The sequence below is a fragment of the Salmo salar genome, chromosome ssa09 (assembly GCF_905237065.1).
Source record: "Salmo salar chromosome ssa09, Ssal_v3.1, whole genome shotgun sequence".
NCBI classification, from domain to species: domain Eukaryota; kingdom Metazoa; phylum Chordata; class Actinopteri; order Salmoniformes; family Salmonidae; genus Salmo; species Salmo salar.
In genome coordinates this window covers 122784595-122804041 of record NC_059450.1, presented here as the reverse complement: position 1 = coordinate 122804041, position 19447 = coordinate 122784595, and the positions used below count along the sequence as shown (strand labels likewise).

General features: G+C 41.9%; 1 pseudogene across 1 annotated transcript in view; it reads left to right on the top strand.

Moving 5' to 3' along the window:
- The first annotated feature begins 4449 nt into the window (after nucleotides 1–4449).
- Nucleotides 4450–19447, top strand: part of LOC106612588 (MAP/microtubule affinity-regulating kinase 4-like) — a 64153-nt pseudogene continuing 49155 nt past the window's right edge. The window contains exon 1 of the transcript XR_006771147.1: nucleotides 4450–5474. The product of XR_006771147.1 is annotated as an MAP/microtubule affinity-regulating kinase 4-like (transcript). The remainder of the gene's footprint in view (nucleotides 5475–19447) is intronic.

The window sequence follows — 19447 nt, the reverse complement described above, 5'->3', positions numbered from 1 at the left end:
TCACTTATATTGGGAGTAGTGCCTTTCCTCGGCCACAGTGTATTATATGTGCAAAAGTACTATCTCACAACTTAATGAAACCTTCACTCTTGTGCAGACATTTAGAAACAAAACATGCCAATTTGAAAAATACGCCACTGGAGTTTTTGAGCGATAATTAAGGTGACTTTCGAGTAGTAAGATATGTATAAAAGTAACAGATACCATGAATAAGAAGGGGCTAGAAGCGTCTTATAAGCTACTGAGTGGCTAGGACAGGCAAGCCCCATACTATTGTGGAGGACTAATTCTTCCTGCTGCCGCGGATATGGCTGGGACAATGCCGGGGGAAAGGCCAAAAAAACTATACAGACAATGTCTTCATCAAACAACACTGTTTCACGACGCATCAGTGACATGCCAGGGTTGTTTTGAAACAATTACTTCGCATACAAGCCAGTGAATTCTATGCATTACAGCTGGATGAGTCAACAGACGTGGTGGCCTGGCACAGCTCCTGGTATATGTCCGTTACGTTTATGGGGGGTCAATTAACGAAGACATCCTCTTCTGCAAATCACTGGAAACCAGCACAAAGGGAGAGGATATTTTTAAAGTACTGGACAGCTTTGTGACATCAAATGGACTTTGGTGGTCAAGATGTGTTGATATCTGTACTGATGGCGCAAAAAGCCATGACAGGGAGACAGTGGAGTGGTAATGCACGTGCAAGCAGTTGCTCTCGACACCACTTGGGTACACTGCAGCATCCACCGAGAGGCTCTTGCTGCCAAGAGAATGCCTGACAGCTTGAAAGACGTTTGGACACTACAGTGAAAATGGTTAACTTTGTTAAAGCAAGGCCCTTAAACTCTCGTATATTTTCTGCACTATGCAATGATATGGGCAGCGACCATGTAATGCTTTTACAACATACAGAAGTGACATCCGCAATGCAAATAGTCTGGGTCAGAGTATCCTTCCTTGGCAAATCGCGCTGTTATGACACTGATGGCCTTCGGAACCACATACCTACATGAGAGTGGATTCTCGGCCCTCACTAGCACGAAAACTAAATACAGGCACAGACTGTGTGTGGAAAAAGACTGAGACTCTCTCCAATACAACCCAACATTGCAGAATTATGTGCATACTTTCAAGCACACCCTTCTCATTAACTTGTGGTGATTTATTCACAATTTTTGATGAAAAAAGAAGGTTTAATATATAAGATGGCTAAGTAAAGAGCAAAATTATTGATTATTATTATATTATTATTTGTGTCCTGGTCCTATAAGAGCTCTTTGTCACTTCCCACGAGCCGGGTTGTGACAAACTCACACTCATTCTTATGTTTAATAAATGTATCGTATAGTGTGTGTGTGTGGCAGGCTTACAATGATGGCAAGAAACAACATTTGAGAGTGCGCTGACCGTGGTGCTAGAGGGGGTACGTAGCTGGAGGTTGAATGTTTGAAGGGGTACGGGACTATAAAAAGTTTGGGAACCACTGATGTAGAAAATGCAAAAGGCACAAACATTTTTATGGAAAATATAGTGTTTGTAAACAATTATCTGATACCTTATTATAACATAGTAATGTACTGTGCAGAGAGCGAGTGTAAGAGAGAAAGGAAGAGAGAGAGTAAGAGAGCGAGAGAGTAAGAGCGAGAGAGAGAGAGAGAGAAAAGGAGAGAGAGAGAGAGAGAGAGAGTAAGAGAGAGAGAGAGAAAGAGAGAAAGAGAGAGAAAGAGAGAGAGATTAAGAGAGAGAAAGAGAGAGAAAGAGAGTAAGAGAGAGAGAGAGTAAGAGAGAGAGAGAGAGAGTAAGAGAGAGAGAGAGAGAGAGAGAGAGAGAGAGAGAGAGAAAGAGAGAGAGAATGCAGCAATGGTCTGTTTAGCTGGTTCACTTCCTATTTCTTTTTTCCTTCTATAATGTATTAGTTTCAATCACCAAGTGTATATCTGAGAGCCTTGAAGCATGGCAAGGAAGGCTATGCTAGATGAAAGTGAGACCTTTTTGTAAGATGTCTTTCCAGGCTCTTTTTCGAGTGGCTCTTGTCTTTTTCACCCTTTTAAGCATTTTGTGATCAAGTTGATCTCATAATAGACGCAGACATAAAGGGTAACGGTAGAGAGTGGGAGTCTTCAATTTGTGACCCAAAATGTGGCAAGAGGTTAATTTAAATGCTGAAACTTGAAACAAGGATGAAAGATTAAATTACTGTAGGCCAATGTGCTTCCCCGGCTGTTTTGAATAGGCCTCCCTGTGGTTCCAGTTCAAACTCACTCCAGTTCGGAGACTGGAAGTATTTTGACTTCCTGATGCTGCGCTCTACCCTCTCTCTTATATAGACTACACAAATGGAAGAGGGTTTTCGGGCTCAAAGCAGCAGGCGATCACCATGTCACAATTATAATGTTAAAAAGGGGGTTTGCTGACAACGCAACAAAACACTGCCACCACATAACAAGTAAAATAAAACAGAATCGTTGATAACCACAAGATGACGCCATCACAGCAGTTATAAGGATGCCTCTGGCCATGATGCGGCTACTACTCCACTAGGTGGCCCTCTATAATGTAACACAATTTGCAACACAGCACAGAGAGCAAACAGGATGACATTGCAACTTCTCACGAACAAGATGTTATTTAAAAATGTCAATCAACATACAAGGTAAACATAACAAGCAAAAGTATGATAACGATACATGAGATATTAGAAAAATAATTTCTAAAAATGCCAATCTTGCCTATTTCAATGATAACCTAACCAATGAATTATTCTGTTGCCCATATACTCTTGAAAACCATAATGTGTACAATCCTTTATTTGTATCTATTTATATTCCTTTAACAATTTGCATTCAAATAAACAGTTGGACAACATCTTCAAGCATATCTGAATTACAGCCAAGTCGCATCAAATATAATAATGACTCTATTGCCTGATTTTGTTCACAAAAAAAGTATTTGTAAACTTTGAACAACAACATCCTGGGGTTCAGGGACAGTCAGGATTGGACAGACACTTGATTAAGGGCAGAGCATAGCCTCCAATGTGCCTCCAGACCTCATAATCTCTGCCAGACTAGAGATTAATGCAGTGGGAGGCATGGGGGGTTGGCCGTGGTACTGCCTACCAACAGCTGTAATTAGTGCATTGAGATGACTAGGTCTGAAATACAGTAGATCAACTGGAATAGAGAGAAGTTGCAGTAGTTTGTAACTCTCCTCCATTTGTGTCAGCACAGAAGCAACCAGCCTCTGAGGATATGTAAAGCATTTTGAATAACAGCTGATACTGTTCATGTTGCCATGTGATGTATGTACTACACTGAGTATGCATGTTTTTTAATAGTAATGTAGAAGACAAATAGTTCACATGGTTCAATACTCTCTCAGCTGAAGTCGTAAGGTAACATGTTCGGAATGAATGGGCTACTAATGGGTTATTAATACAGTACTAATACTATTCATTCATGAAGCTATATCAAATCAGATCTGCCAAGAGTCTTGAGTCAGACAGTGGAGGCTCTGTTGGACAGTGGACCTGACTGGAGGTGGTTTGTGTTCAGTTCCTCAGTGTCAACCAGGGTTGCAGTGGTGGGGCTGGGCCCTGGTCGATCACCCTGACCCGCTCCGTGTGCACACATCACTTACAATCATGTCTAGGCTCTCTCCATGGTACATGGAAAGAGCAGCAGCATCTGACGTCCACACTTTACCTGCCTTCGCACATACTCCATTAGGAGTATTGAAAATTCCACATAAAGCGGTTCCCAAATGATTTGGTCCCAAATGACTGCCTAATGATGCTGAGGGACTAGATGCTGATTAGAGAGAGTTTGACACGTGGAACTTGTCAGGTTCACACTGTTTCTCAATAGTGACTCACTTTCACACACTGCTCTTCTGTGCTCTCATACTGCTCTATCACCCATGCGAAACCAAGAAAAGCGCTAAACCAACATTCACTATATGCCTATCTCAATAACAAAATACCAAGTGCCCGGGGACCACAGCAGAATGAGGTGTTCATGGGCCCGACCCTCTCGTGTCCGATTTGTACAGCTGAGACTATAGTCTTTGGTGATGTGCTTCTGCTGTCATCACCCACTTGGTATAATCAATAAATAGACATGAATAATATAGATAGATTAAAACATAGAAATGATATACACCAGAGAACAGATGGTTTGTTCTCACAACAATATAAATTACAAGTGGAGGGGAAATTACATAAAAGTGCAGTAGTTTGTTCCTTTGTTAAAGTGTGTCTTCTTCAGACAGGGCCCTGTCTTCCCTGTTGTCAAATGCCCAAGACATGCTGTCTGCAGCGTCAAGTGATGACATTACTGTACAGAATATTGCTTGCCAACGTGGTTGACGTGTTGGTAACTGCTGTTCTACCGCTGAATGAATGGGGGGATTGTCTCTTTAAGAATATGGGGGAAGGGTGTGTTACTGAGCCTCGGACGCAGCCCTGCCTATTATTTCTCTTGACGTTCTTCCCTCTTGCTCTTGTCATACAGTTTGGAGATGCCGTTTTCTGTAGGCAAATGTTACAACAGATAGTTATGTAGGATATCTGCGAGAGTCAAAAGTTAAATCATTTTCCGAACGTTGAGTGTTATTCGACGGCTACTTTTTCAGGAAGTGGTCCATCACGTGCAGAAAGAGAAAGGGGGTAACGGTACATTCGCCCATGCTCTATCCGCAATTGTCATGTCGTTGTATTGTTTCTTTTGACGGTTAATTCTTTATTAATCAACTATGAAATGTGGGCTGACAATTAGGCTTAAGTCGTTCAGTGTTTTGCCTTGGGAGTGGTTGGTTTTGCGGGCATCATTTGGCACATCCCCCAAAAATACAAATTTTTCAACGACAGACATCCACCCATGGTCGTGGTACGCGCAGACTACCTGACCAATGTTTTTTGTTTTGCCAATTGTTTTTTTTGTCGGATCTAACAAACTGCTCTGTTCCTGACATACACCCACATTCATCACTGGAAACACAGAATTGCTTTAAAAAAATTGTTTTAGTATAGTAATGGTGCGATAGTGACAAGAAACCTATTTTGTGTTCATTTTATTTCCAGAATGAGGTATATCATTGATGCCTTTCTTCACATGAAGAATCAGCGAAACATGAAGTGGATAGCCTAGAAGGCTATTCAGACAGTTTTCTAGACAATTGCCTGTATACTGTCGTGTTCGGTGCTGCCTTTTACAATGAAAATGAGAATTTGAGGATACAATTCTGTCTCACTGCTCTCGAACCTGGGGTTGCCGGTAGGATAGGCGTCTATTGCCTTGGAACACTGGCTGGGCGGTGGAGCGGCCAATGTCGACTGTTATCTTCGGTAGAATATAATCCTGTATATAACTGTTACCTACATAAAAACCAAGTAGCCTAATAGAAAGGATACCTCAGGGACAATGTCTTCTCGTGCAGCACTACCTGGGAACGAGCGGAAATCGGACCTCGTAAGTATTTAATACATTTTATTGTCTTATATAATATTTTGCATAGGTCTGACTGGCATGTGCATTACACCCTTTAAATGGAACAGTGGCATGGAATCAAGCTAGGTGACATATCAACGTACTAAAAAATGACAGGAGGATGCATAAAGCCGATACAATCATTGATTGCAGGAGGTAGGCTGGCTATAGCCTATTTGCACAGCTGTTAAAACCATCATTCATTCACTCTGTACATTTTGTTCAAGTGAACAGAATAACCCATAATATATCATTTTGAGAGAGCACATGTTGCGCCTAGAAAATCTGGAAATCAATAATGATACATCTATAACACTGTCATACCATTATGTAATAATATGTCACTTCAATGTGACACACATGTGGCCTAGCTAATGCAGTGGCAGGTTTGTATACAGTCTCCCAGGCACAGATATGTCACTTTGGTTTCATTGTTTGTTTCACACACTTTTTTTTAGGAATGGTGAAAAGAGGACATTCCGTTAATCATTATCGAAAAGCTCTGTACCTCTTCTAATTCCCGTCAATCATGAAGGGGATGTTTGGCTTGAGTCTAGTCTGCTCAGTACAGTATCAATGGTGTAGAATAACAGAGCTTACAGGACAAGTAGCTCACCAGTTTTCGCACAGACCTTCTTGGCGGATCACTGGCATTTAAAGACGTGGATGTTGATTAAGACAGCACCCCCCGCACCTCTCTGATTCAGAGGGGTTGGGTTAAATGCGCAAGACACATTTCAGTTGAAGGCATTCAGTTGTACAACTGACTCGGTATCCCCCTTTCCCTTTAAAGCTAGACAGTTTTATATGTTTATTGACAGTGATTCTCGGCCAGACACTTTTAGAAGTGTGAAAATCCACCCTGTATTTTGATCACAACATTGGACAGGCTCCAGTTTATTTCTTTATTTACATAGACGAACAATAGATAGATAGACATTTATATTAGGCCACACCCACATAGCATATTACGGTCTGTTGATTGTTGTTGCTTTTATTTGTTGATCATCCTCTGCTACAATAAATATCCATTCAAATCCTATATCTAAGCAGGCCTCACATTATCATGGCACTGACTTGGTCCTTCCTGGAAGGAATGGCATGCAAGAGTGACACCCTCAAAGGCAGATAGATTCACTACAAAAGCATTTGAGTTTAATTGACAAAGCATTTTTGACAGTTGGATATATCGGAGAGGTGTAGAGTCTGTCTAACCCTGCTGTGCCCACCCTCATCCATAATATTAGGGCATGTCAGGATGTTGGTTGATTGGTGTGGGTGCAGGGCTAAATTAGGATAATATTACGCTACTACAATACATGGCCTGAGCTTACATTGTTTGTCAAAAATATTTATTAAAAGAAAGGGCATAGAAATCTTCGAGACATTCATGAAGCAGATCATGCTTGCTGTCCTTTTCAGAAAGGACAGACTTCCAGAAGGACTTCCATTGTTTGTTTACATCACAGCAAGTGACTAGACGAGAGTAAATATTTGACAACATGTATCTCTTAATTACGACCACTTTATGCTCGCTTTGAGGAATACAACACAGAGACTTGTGTGAAAGCCCCTGTTGTTCCAAACGACTGTGTGATCTCGCTCTCCGTGACTGAAGTGAGTAAAACTTTTCAACAGGTTAACACTCGCAAGGCTGCCAGGCCAGACGAAATATCAGGGCGTATTCTCAAAGCATGCGCAGACCAGTTGGCAAGTGTGACATTTTCAATCTGTCCTTGCTTGTCCTAGTCTGTAATCCCAAAGACAGTTTTAAAGAAGCATGATATGAAGAAAATTTAGTCAAATCAAAATCAAGTGCTATTTGTCACATGCGCCGAATACAAAAGGTGTAGACCTTACAGTGAAATGCTTACTTACAGGCAGGCCCTTACGGCCGTTAACCAACAATGCAGTTTAAAGAAAACTATGAAAAGTCTATTCCAGAAAAAAATAATAGCATACTTGTCCTTATGTGGCTATGCCAAATGGTTGTGGGCTACACTAGTTCATTTAGCAGACAAGATTTGCTTATAATTCCATGGCATTATTTTATATTATTTTATAGTATGAAGAATACCAAGCTGAATAAAATAGAAACATTTTCTCAAAACGATTTGAGGGAGTGCACACATGCGGCTATTCTGTGTTGAGCGGTTAACAAAGAAATAGGTATTGCTATATGCTTCATTTAGAGTAATTAATGTAACTAATGTAAGTTGCTTGAAAGCAACTTATTTTTGCGCAGGCTGTACACACTCCAATAGTCTCATTCGCAATTTGACAAGCACTTCATAATGCCTTGAATTTCACGGTGGCATTCCCCTTGATGGCCGTAATGCACCCTAAAAAAATCCATGCCTTTTGCGCCCCGGAGTGCTGCGTTTTGCCCTTCTCCCTGAGTGTGCTGCGCAATCCAAAGCGTCTATTACTCACACGGCTTTCCGTCATGTGATCTGGTCTTTCCCACAGGCTACAAGTTAAGACAGACACATCGAGGATACAACTGCGCGTGTACTTATACAATCCCGAGGTGCATATTGAAGATATTTGAAGAACTGTCCACATTTACTTTTCGTCATCCAAGAAGATGAGTAGGCCTAACGAACAGCAAAAGCACTAGCCTATGTCAATCTACTATCCCCCATAGTACAGAAGTCGACCTATTCTATTCTGTGCGAGAAAGAAAAATTCCAAACATAGTCTGGTACGGTTGTGGGATGCGATAGATCCCAAATTATTACAACCACTAGCATCAAAAAAAAGTTTTTATGCAATGTGGCTGACGCAACAGATCAGAACGTTTTGCTTAAAATGTTAATAAACTATTAGGCTATTTCTTCACATTATAAGCGCAGCAATGCGCACATGGTAGTAGTCTGTAAGCGTGAATGTTCCATTAGCGGAAAACACCATTATCAAAAGTGACCCCAAATGCAATTATGCATGTACAGTTGAAGTCGGAACTTTACATACATTAGGTTGGAGTCATTATAAACTCGTTTTTCAACCACTCCACAAATTTCTTGTTAAAACCTGTTATCGATAGGGGGTGGTATTTTCACGGCCGGATAAAAACGTACCCGATTGAATATTTTTATTACTCCTGCCCAGAAACTAGAATATGCATATAATTGTTTGATTTAGATAGAAAACACCCTAAAGTTTCTAAAACTGTTTGAATGGTGTCTGTGAGTATAACAGAACTCATATGGCAGGCCAAAACCTGAGAAGATTCCAAACAGGAAGTGCCCTCTCTGACCATTTCTTGGCCTTCTTTAGCCTCTTTATTGAAAACAGAGGATCTCTGCTGTAACGTGACACTTTCTAAGGCTCCCATAGGCTCTCAGAAGGCGCCAGAACGTTGAATGATGACTCTGCAGTCCCTGGCTGAAAAACAGTAGCGCATTTGGATAGTGGTCGATCTGAGAACAATGAGACGGGAGCGCGCGTGCATGTGAAGAGTCCATTTTACATTTTCAGTCTTTGAACGAAAACGACGTCTCCCGGTCGGAATATTATCGCTATTTTACGAGAAAAATCGCATACAAATTGATTTTAAACAGCGTTTGACATGCTTCGAAGTACGGTAATGGAATATTTTGAAATGTTTTGTCACGAAACGCGCCGGCGCGTGACCCTTCGTTACCCTTCGGATAGTGTCTTGAACGCACGAACAAAACGCCGCTATTTGGATATAACTATGGATTATTTGGAACCAAACCAACATTTGTTGTTGAAGTAGAAGTCCTGGGAGTGCATTCTGACGAAGAACAGCAAAGGTAATCCAATTTTTCTTATAGTAAATCTGAGTTTGGTGAGTAACAAACTTGGTGGGTGTCAAAATAGCTAGCCTGTGATGGCCGGGCTATCTACTCAGAATATTGCAAAATGTGCTTTCACCGAAAAGCTATTTTATAAAGGAGTTCTGTATCTATAATTCTTAAAATAATTGTTATGTTTTTTGTGAACGTTTATCGTGAGTAATTTAGTAAATTCACCGGAAGTGTTCGGTGGGGATGCTAGTTCTGAACGTCACATGCTAATGTAAAAAGCTGGTTTTTGATATAAATATGAACTTGATTGAACAAAACATGCATGTATTGTATAACATAATGTCCTAGGAGTGTCATCTGATGAAGATCATCAAAGGTTAGTGCTGCATTTAGCTGTGGTTTTGGTTTTTGTGACATTATATGCTAGCTTGAAAAATGGGTGCCTGATTATTTCTGGCTGGGTACTCTCCTGACATAATCTAATGTTTTGCTTTCGTTGTATAGCCTTTTTGAAATCGGACAGTGTGGTTAGATAAAGGAGAGTCTTGTCTTTAAAATGGTGTAAAATAGCTATGTTTGAAAAATTGAAGTTTTCGGATTTTCGAGGAATTTGTAATTCGCGCCACGCCCTATCATTGGATATTGGAGCGGTGTTCCGCTAGCGGAACATCTAGATGTAATTAACAAACTATAGTTTTGGCAATTCGGTTAGAACATCTACTTTGTGCATAACACAAGTAATTTTTCCAACAATTGTTTACAGACAGATTATTTCACTTATAATTCACTGTATCACAATTCCAGTGGGTCAGAAGTTTACATACACTAAGTTGACTGTGCCTTTAAACAGCTTGAAAATTCCAGAAAATTATGTCATGGCTTTAGAAGCTTCTGATAGGCTAATTGACATCATTTGAGTCCATTGGAGGTGTACCTGTAGATGTATTTCAAGGCCTGCCTTCAAACTCAGTGCCTCTTTGCTTGATATCATGGGAAAATCAAAAGAAATCAGCGAAGACCTCAGAACAAAAATTGTAGACCTCCACAAGTCTGATTCATCCTTGGGAGCAATTTCCAAAGCCTGAAGGTACCACGTTCATCTGTACAAACAATGGTATGCACGTATAAATACCATGGGACCACGCAGCCGTCATACCGCTCAGGAAGGAGATGCGTTCTGTCTCCTAGAGATGAACGTACTTTGGTGCAAAAAGTGCAAATCAATCCCAGAACAACAGCAAAGGACCTTGTGAAGATGCTGGAGGAAACAGGTACAAAAGGATCTATATCCACAGTAAAACAAGTCCTATATCGACATAACTTGAAAGGCTGCTCAGCAACGAAGAAGCCACTGCTCCAAAACCGCCATAAAAAAGCCAGACTACGGTTTGCAACTGCACATGGGGACAAAGATCGTACTTTTTGGAGAAATGTCCTCTGGTCTGATGAAACAAAAATAGAACTGTTTGGCCATAATGACCATCCTTATGTTTGGAGGAAAAAGGGGGAGGCTTGCAAGCCGAAGAATACCATCCCAACCGTGAAGCACAGGGGGTGGCAGCATCATGTTGTGAGGGTGCTTTGCTGCAGGAGGGGCTGGTGCACTTCACAAAATAAATGGCATCATGAGGAGGGAAAATTATGTGGATATATTGAAGCAACATCTCAAGACATCAGTCAGGAAGTTAAAGCTTGGTCGCAAATGTGTCTTCCAAATGGACAATGACCCCAAGCATACTTCCAAAGTTGTGTAAAATGGCTTAAGGACAACAAAGTCAAGGTATTGGAGTGGCCATCACAAGGCCCTGACCTCATCCAATAGAAAATTTGTGGGCAGAACTGAAAGTGTGTGCGAGCAAGGAGGCCTACAAACCTGACTCAGTTACACCAGCTCTGTCAGGATGAATGGGACAAAATTCACCCAACTTATTGTGGGAAGCTTGTGGAAGGCTACCTGAAACGTTTGACCCAAGATAAACAATTTAAAGGCAATGCTACCAAATACTAATTGAGTGTATGTAAACTTCTGACCCACTGGGAATATGATGAAAGAAATTAAAGCTGAAATAAATCATTCTCTCTACTATTATTCTGACATTTCACACTCTTAAAATAAAGTGGTGATCCTAACTGACCTTAGACAGGGAATTTTTACTAGGATTAAATGTCAGGGATTGTGAAAAAAGGAGTTTAAATGTATTTGGCTCGGAAACTTCTGATTTCAACTGTAAGTATTCAGACCCTTTGCTATGAGACTTGAAATTGAGCTCAAGTACATCCTGTTTCCATTGATCATCCTTGAGATGTTTCTACAACTTGATTGGAGTCCACCTGTGATAAATTCAATTGATTGGATATGATTTGGAAAGGCACACATCTGTCTATATAAGGTCCCGCAGTTGACAGTGCATGTCAGAGCAAAAACCAAGCCATGAGGTCAATGGGAATTGTCTGAGGAGCTCTGAGACAGGATTGTGTCGAGGCACAGATCTGGGGAAGGGTCCCCCAAAAACATCTGCGTCATTGAAGGTCCCCAAGAACACAGTGGCCTCCATCATTCTTAAATGGAAGATGTTTGGACCACTAAGTCTCTTACTAAAGCTAGCCACCTGGCCAAACTGAGCAATCAGGGGAGAAGGGCCTTGGTCAGGGAGGTGACCAAGGACCCGATGGTCACTCCGAGAGAGCTCCAGAGTTCCTCTGTGGAGATGGGAGAACCTTCCAGAAGGACAACCATCTCTGCAGCACTCCACCAATCAGGCACGTATGGTAGGGTGGCCAGACAGAAGCCACTCCTCAATAAAAGGCACATGACAGCCCACTTGGCATTTGCCAAAAGGCACCTAAAGACACTAAGACCATGAGAAACACGATTCTCTGATCTGATGAAACCAAGATTGAACTATTTGGCCTGAATGCCAAGCGTTACATCTGGAGGAAACCTGGCACCATCCCTACTGTGAAGCAAGGTGGTGGCAGGATCATGCTGTGGGGATGTTTTTCAGGGGCAGGGACTGGGAGACTAGTCAGGATCAAGTGAAAAACTAATAGAGCAAAGTACAGAGAGATCCTTGAGTGGCCCAGCCAGAGCCTGGAATTGAACCCGATCGACCTGAAAATACGAGCAATTGACATTAGACCGGTGGAAATCTGTCATTTGGTATGATGAGTCCAAATTTGAGATTTGTGGTTCCAACCGCCGTATCTTTGTGTGGTTCCCATCGTGAAGCATGGAGGAGGTGTCACCAGCATGGCTACCACAGCATTCTGCAGCGATATGCCATCCCATCTATTTGTGCTTAGTGGGACTATCATTTGTTTTTCAACAGGACAATGACCCAAAACACACCTCCAGGCTGTGTAAGGGCTCTTTCACCAAGAAGGAGAGTGATGGAGTGCTGCATCAGATGACCTGGCCTCCAGAATTACCCGACCTCAACGCAATTGAGATGGTTTGGGATGAGTTGGACTGCAAAGTGAAGGAAAAACTGCCAACAAGTGCTCAGCATATGTTGGAACTCCTTCAAGACTGTTGGAAAAGCATTCCAGGTGAAGCTGGTTGGGAGAATGCCAAGAGTGTGCAAACCTTTCATCAAGGCAAAGAGTGGTTACATTGAAGAATGTCAAATATAAAATATATTTTGGTTACTACATGATTCCATGTGTGATTTTTCATAGTTTTGATGTCTTCGCTATTATTCTACAATGTAGAAAATATTACAAATAAAGAAAAATCCTTTGGGGTCACTGAGAAATGTTCTTGTTTTTGAAAGAAAAGCAATTTTTTTTTGTCCATTATAATAACGTCAAATTGATCTGAAATACAGTGTAGACATTGTTAATGTTGTAAATGACTATTGGAGCTGGAAACGGCAAATGTTTTATGGAATATCTACATAGGCGTACAGAGGCCCATTATCAGCAACCATCACTCCTGTGTTCCAATGGCACGTTGTGTTAGCTAATCCAAGTTTATAATTTTAAACAGCTAATTGTTCATTAGAAAACCCTTTTTCAATTATGTTAGCACAGCTGAAAACTGTTGTTCTGATTAAAGAAGCAATAAAACTGGCCTTCTTTAGACTAGTTGAGTATCTGGAACATTGGCATTTGTGGGTTCGATTAAAGAAGCAATAAAACTGGCCTTCTTTAGACTAATTGAGTATCTGGAACATCGGCATTTGTGGGTTCGATTACAGGCTCAAAATGGCTAGAAACAAGACCTTTCTTCTGAAACTCGTCAGTCTATTCTTGTTCTGAGAAATGAAGGCTATTCCATGCGAGAAATTGCCAAGAAATTGAAGATCTTGTACAACGCTGTGTACTACTCCCTTCAAAGAACAGCGCAAACTGGCTCTAACCAGAATAGAAAGAGGAGTGGGAGGCCCCGGTGCACAACTGAGCAAGAGGACAAGTACATTAGAATGTGTAGTTTGAGAAACAGACGCCTCACAAGTCCTCAACTGGTAGCTTCATTAAATAGTACCCGCAAAACACCAGTCTCAACGTCAACAGTGAAGAGGTGACTTCGGGATGCTGGACTTCTAGGCAGAGTTCCTCTGTCCAGTGTCTGTGTTCTTTTGCCCATCTTAATCTTTTCTTTTTATTGGCCAGTCTGAGATATGGCTTTTTCTTTGCAACTCTGCCTAGAAGGCCAGCATCCCGAAGTCACCTCTTCACTGTTGACGTTGAGACTGGTGTTTTGCGAGTACTATTTAATGAATCTGCCAGTTGAGGACTTGTGAGGCGTCTGTTTGTGTCATGCACAAAGTAGATGTCCTAACTGACTTGCCAAAACTATAGTTTGTTAGCAAGACATTTGTGGAGTGGTTGAAAAATGAGTTTTAATGACTCCAACCTAAGTGTATGTAAACTTCCGACTTCAACTGTATGTAAAACACAGGGAAATCAAATTTTCTGCTGCACTGGCCCTTTAACAAAAACCACATGTTGGTTGTCCTTTATGTGACAGAAATGTTGCAGGCCAGGGATCGAAATGATTGACCTGCTCTTGGAGTCAACTGGGTCACACGCTCCTCTTGTTTGAAAACTCTCCATGGAAACCCAGGAGTGTTTTGTTTCCCAGTACATTTTCCTCCCAATCCGACATCTATGCTGAGTGAAAGGTGGTGGCGTAAAATGAGAAAGCCCACACCGGTCTCCTCCTATCACGTTGCTCGCGCTGTACCTCCCAGAAAGCCTCAACTGTAATTAAAATGATTTTAGATTGTATCGTCTTCCTCGGTCTCGTTCCCTGGGACAGCCTGGGGGTGTGTAGGAGAGTGAAAACGTGTTGCATGGAGGTTGACATAGTGTATCAGGATATGTGCACAGTAGGGTGGGACGGGGCTTTGATATACTTAAGATTTTGGTAAATCATTGGTAACAACAAACCAGACCTGTGAGGCTGTTGTCCTAAAATGAAGAATTTCTTGAGGGTAGCATATTTGGCTCAGTAGACAGTTGATACAACCACCATTTTCAATATTCACATGAGTTTTTCTGCTAGAATAGATAATAGGCCTACACATTGAAGTAGACTACTAACCAGAAGATGACATGATGTTCAAACTCTAAGTGGGGTTTCACTTGTGTTGTGCCCTTGTGTAAGACGTCTTCCTAAATCCTTGTACATCAATCTGTGTAAGCCTAATCATTGTAATTCCATGTCTGTAAAGCAAAGGAATTTGTTATGTAGGTCAGGCTAATGATGCTTATTCAAAGGCATATTATCTCCCTATCATCATAACTTGAATAATAAACCTAACAACACACATGGTGGCACACATTAGTCATCCAGATTTGAGATTTGCATAATCGCACTTGCTTCGCACCTTCCGCTCCAGCATGTCCCAGGGTTCCAAGTCGTTATGTGTCAGGCCACTAATGCTGTCTTTGCGCTGGTACAGTTTCGCACCCCTCTGCATTGTGACATCCTCTGTATGCCCCTCATTCTCTCGCTTCTATCAGCACCATCTGGTAGAGGGACCTTTACTCTCACTCTCCAGTTGCCCAGCCAGTCCCATGAATGGAGTCCATGTAGGCACCGTTTCTGTTGTTTTGATCAGTACCTTTACTTACCTCTATACATTTCTTATCCAGCTCAGCTTGCAAATTCGGCCCATATACAAATAACCCTCCATATTGTGAACAAACTCTTAGTCATACATTTTGCATATTAACTTTGTGTTGTGTTTACCTGTCAGTAGTTTATGGCCCCTTTGCAAATAATTCACAAGCCTGTATATAATGCAACCAGATGCAGGTCTGAATGAATGAACAGGTTTTTCCCGGTGGCACAGAACAGAGCCATTGTGTGGCCTTGCGTTGATGGATTCATGATTTGGCTTTCTCTAAATGGAAAGGACTCCTCAAATCCCATTGGAGCCATGCAGGTCACGTAGGAATGTTCACAGTCTGTTGAATTGCATTGAACAGAACCTTGTATCAATGGTGGGCTATACATGACCTGCTCATATTGGTAAAGATGACAATCGTCTAGTAGAAATGAACTTGATTTACTCCCATTTATATGACCAAGTAAGCTTAAGTATCAGGCTAGTTTTTGGTTGTGTTGAACTGGTTTATTTGGAAAGCTGTCAGGTTAGGAGTCTATTTGAATTGCTTCAAGAACATTAGCACACAGCTCCCTGCACTGTTACGTAACCGCTGCATTCTGGTGTCACTTTACCTGTGTGTCTCCGGGGCTGAGTAAAGGGCTGGGCGATACTGTATATCGTGGAGACTAGTATACCGGTATGGATTTTTACAATACCGTCTATAAAGGTATTTTGATACAATGCTAAATAAATGCAAAGTTCTACAAATTTGACTATTTCACTGTCAATATTGTCCTAATTTGGTTGAGTATAAAACTATCAGAACCAAGAAAGGCCAATAAAATCACTTAGAAATAATGTGTGGCCTTTCTAGAGTCATTCACTACTCATAGAATTTATTAAGAACTCGTAATATTCAGAAACTTAAAATACCGCCATACCGTGAAAAATATTGTGATGTGATATTTTGTCCATATTGCCCAGCCTTAGCTGAGTGGGTTACCTAGCGATGCATAAGACATCTGTTTCACCTGGGCCTACTGTCGCTTTCCAGAGCGACTAGGCTGCGCTAGAGCATTCCACTCCTGTGTTCGACCGCTACTTGTTATTTGTTTCACATTTTCAATGTTGGATATAAAAGACTAAAACACCAGGAAAACAGTAGCAAGTGATTTTAATTTTGTTAATCTTTTACCAAGTGTTCCCACGCATAACAGAGAGACATGTTTGTTTTATTGTTGGACATCAAAGACTGTGAAAACACCAGGAAATCAGCTCCAAGTGATTTTAATTTTGGAAATCTTTTCCCAAGTGTTCCCATGCATAATAGAGAGACATATTTGATCGTATACCAGTAATAATAATTGATTGGATTTATATAGCACTTTTCTACCGACTGAGGGGGGAAATGTGTAGCACCCACCTCAGTGATGTACGCCGACCATTTTTGTGCCAGAACGCTCACCACACATCAGGTGGAGAGGTGAGGAGTGATATATACCTATTAGGAATGAGGGGGATGAGTAGGTGGCCATGAACACCGGGGTGAAAACCCCTATTCTTACAGTAAGCGCCATCTTTAATGACCACAGAGTCAGGACACCTGTTTTAACGTCCCATCCGAAAGACAACACCCTACGTCGGACAATGTTCCCAAATGTAATCAAGGTTTGAAATGAATATGTTTTAATCAAATATTATATCTGTTGAGGCTTCTTGTGGTCAATTTGCAGTCAAAAAATATTTATTTTGTTATGTTCCGGCCCCCTGACCATCCGCTCAAGCAAAAATTGGCCCGCGGCTGAATCTAGTTGATGATCCCTGCAGTAGATGGTAGAGTCATGAGTCCTAGTTTCATTTCATGCCTAGTTTCATACAACAAATTATAGTGGACTCATAGAATGTGGTAGGATCTATCCTGTTTACATAAGCCTAGCTAGTTTCACTGCACAGTACTGCTCGTCCTCCCCTGGCCTCGGCATGGTGCGTCTGTTGATGTTGGAAAGTCGCATGACATGTCACAGCACTGCACAGAGATTCTGCAAAAGTGAAGTGGAGGGGCCTCCCAAGTGGCACAGCGGTCTAAGGCACTGCATCGCAGTGCTAGAGGCATCACTACAGACCCGCATTCGATCTTAGGCTGTGTCTCAGCCGGCCGCGACCGGGAGACCCATGAGGCGGCGTACTATTGTCCCAGTTTCATCCGGGTTAGGGGAGGGTTTGACCGGCCGGGATGTCCTTGTCCCATCGCGCTCTAGTGACTCCTGTGGCGGCCCGGGCGCATGCATGCTGATTTCGGTCACCAGTTGTATGGTGTTTCCTCCGACGCATTGGTGCGGCTGGCTTCCGGGTTAAGCGAGCAGTGTGTCAAGGAGCAGTGCGGCTTGGCAGGGCCGTGTTTTTTGGTGGACGCATGGTTCTCGACCTTCGCCTCTCCCAAGTCCGTACAAGAGTTTCAGCGATGGGACAGCTCTGGATAAGAGCGTCTGCTAAATGACTTAAATGTAAATGTAAATGTAATGTAAATGTAATGTAAATGTAACTACCAATTGGATATCACGAAATTGGGGAGAAAAAGGGGTAATAAGTACAACAACAACAAAATAATGAAGTGGAGAGGGAAATGGAAGCAGAAGTGTCAATTGCGAAAAAATCATCTGGCAGATTATGCAAACCTCTTCTGTCTAGCCACTGTAAGAGTGTATGTAAACAGAGGGAGACTGAGACAGGGAATCTGCTCTACAGGCTAATCTAGGGCAGTTAATGACGCTATATCTCGGCCCTTTGTCCTGCTACTTAGCCCCAGCAGACCCTATGGAGCCATTCATTACTTTTTAATCAGTGCTTTAGTTGCCCAAGGGCCATCTGCCTTGTTCATGTATGTAACAAAGCGAGGTCCTGTACACAATCAAGAATGTTTGGGTCTTCAGCAGAAGGTCAGATACGTATGTGCCTCCTGTGTGGGGTTTTGACCAGAGCACAATTGCAAAAGCTAAGCGATATGGTAGGCTTACAGTGTTAGGCCAGTCTAGTGAAAGCAGTTTGTTATGTTCTGGTTTCACACTTTACTATTGAAGACTAATGGCCCTGTTTCTCTGAGCCAGTGCTCCTGTGTTCTTGCTGGTGTTTAGGCTGTTTCATATGGCAGTGCTGTATAGATGAACTGTATAGGCTGTGCAGTGCACTGTAAGTGGCTTTGGATAAGAGCATCGGTTAAATTCATTTCAGGCTTCTAAGATCCATCGATTAGAGAACCTGACTGAGAACTCGTGTGTGTTTGGTTTGTGTGTCGTATGTGTGTGAAACCAGAGAGCCATGGCGCCCTGTTTCTGTGTCCACTAGAGGATGCGAGAAAGAGAGAGGGATATCCGACACAGGGAGAAATAAAGCAACATAAATAAGCAGTAGTGCTTGCTGGTCGAGTTCAGTTCCCTCCTTTCATCTGCCTCTGTTGATGTGTGTTTGTATGCACTAGCACGTGCCTATGAGTGTGGGGGATTATTAGACCTGTTGCAATGATACAAATTAACTTCAAAGGAAGGAGGGAGTCTGTCCCGGCACTCTTAATTAATGGGTTAAATGACAGTGGGTGCAACTCCCCAAACCTGTTACTAATACAACATGACCAGATTTGTATCTGTAATTCGCTTAGTTTGTATAGAGGCTTATCCTATGAGAGATGGAACATTTCCTGCTTTGAAAGCGAGATACACTCTCTCTCTCTCTGTCTGTCTGTGTAAGGCCATTTTGTTCTAGAACATATTTGTTGAAGAAGTACTGAACGAGAAAGCTTCAGGCACTCTTAGAGGCAGATTGTTAAGTTACTCAAGTTTGACCTGCATTCTCTTCTGCTCTTCATACAAATACCTTTAGGAAAGACTTCTCACCTCTTCGGTTGCTGAGATATACTTAGGATTAAATTATCCTGATGATAGCTTTAGGGAAAGGAAAGGGGGGATACCTAGTCAGTTGTACGACTGAATGCATTCAACTGACATGTGTCTTCTGCATTTAACCCAACCCCTCTGAATCAGAGAGGTGCGGGGGGCTGCCATAATCGACATCCACATCTTCGGTTCTTCTTCCAACATTGTATTGGTTAGGTTCCAAGCCCTGAGGGGAT